This window comes from Silene latifolia, chromosome X (assembly GCF_048544455.1).
Source record: "Silene latifolia isolate original U9 population chromosome X, ASM4854445v1, whole genome shotgun sequence".
Taxonomy (NCBI): domain Eukaryota; kingdom Viridiplantae; phylum Streptophyta; class Magnoliopsida; order Caryophyllales; family Caryophyllaceae; genus Silene; species Silene latifolia.
The window spans coordinates 30954605-30955934 of NC_133537.1; positions in this window are offsets into that span (position 1 = coordinate 30954605).

Genomic DNA, 1330 nt, shown 5'->3' on the forward strand with positions numbered 1-1330 from the left:
AATTTGGATATGTGGGGTTAATAGCCAGGCTAGCAACAACGGATCCAAATATAGACTACATCCTAACTTCGTACTCATAACAGCAAGATGAAATGATGCAAAAATTATGCACTAAACTCACAAAACACCAAAAATCGTCAACTCCCCATAAAATATAGATAAGACATGGGAGTGTGAATCATTATACAATTCTCATTCTTTTTCATATGTAGTTTTTCTTTCTTTTTCTTCTTCTTTTCTTTTTCGCATTTTTCGCTTTTCATTCTTCTTTTTCTTTTCTTTTCATCATTTTTTTTCAACAACTCGACATTTTCCTTCTTTCTTTCTTTCCCTTCAATTCTTCCACAATCTTCTGAAATCAGATGAAATAACCATATTGCAGTAAAACATTCCGAGAACTACTCTTTACTAGCTCAGCTAGGGTAGGAAGTATTATAGAAAGTAGTTGATAGGACAAAAAGGCAATTTGGCTATGTGAGGCTCATGGGTAGAATGAAATAAAGGGGCTGCCTCTCCTAACACGTGTCACCATCCACAGACCGAATGCATACAGGTATTAAGAAGACTAGACTCATGCTTATGCAAATTGATGTTACATGTCTTAAAGAGAGTGCTACTCACATCCTAAATGAAACCGGTCATGAATGTCACCAGTTTAAAAAGCTCTAACATCAGAATGTAATGTAGCTTGCCGACATAATGAATCAAGTCTATTCGTTCAGATAAGGAAGAAACAAAAACTCGTAGATTATGCACATAATCACCAACTAAATGTCAAGAAAATGCAGGGCTCAAGTAAGGGTTCAAAGTAGCGTCAATGTTCAAACGTTCCGACCCAAAATTAAATGTGAAATTTGAAAATTTTTGAAATTTTATATGATTTTTTGAAGTAAAACAAATGACAATGCATGCGGAAATAATAAATATGGAAGCAGAAATGCAAGAAAACATGCAGACACAGATATGGATGCATACCTCCCCAAGCCAAACCGTACAATGCCCTCATTGTACCAAAAATAGGGAAAGAAATGCAAACTGAAGGGAAAAGGAAAGGTGGAGTCGGAAAACTTACAAAACGTCGTAAGGAGGGACCTCCCCAAACCGACCATGAACATGGGAGGTCAAAGAAAGTCAAGCAGTAGCTCCATAGACATAAAACAACAGCAGAGAGTCAAAACCACTCGACTGAGCTCTTGAAACAGCTCGATCGAGTGAACCAGTGCATTGGAAGGGCTCGATCGAATGAAAAACCACTCGATCGAGTAGGAGTGAGTCTGGTTCTGGTCGATCGAGGAGAAGATCACTCGATCGAGTGAAACCTGCCTCAGAA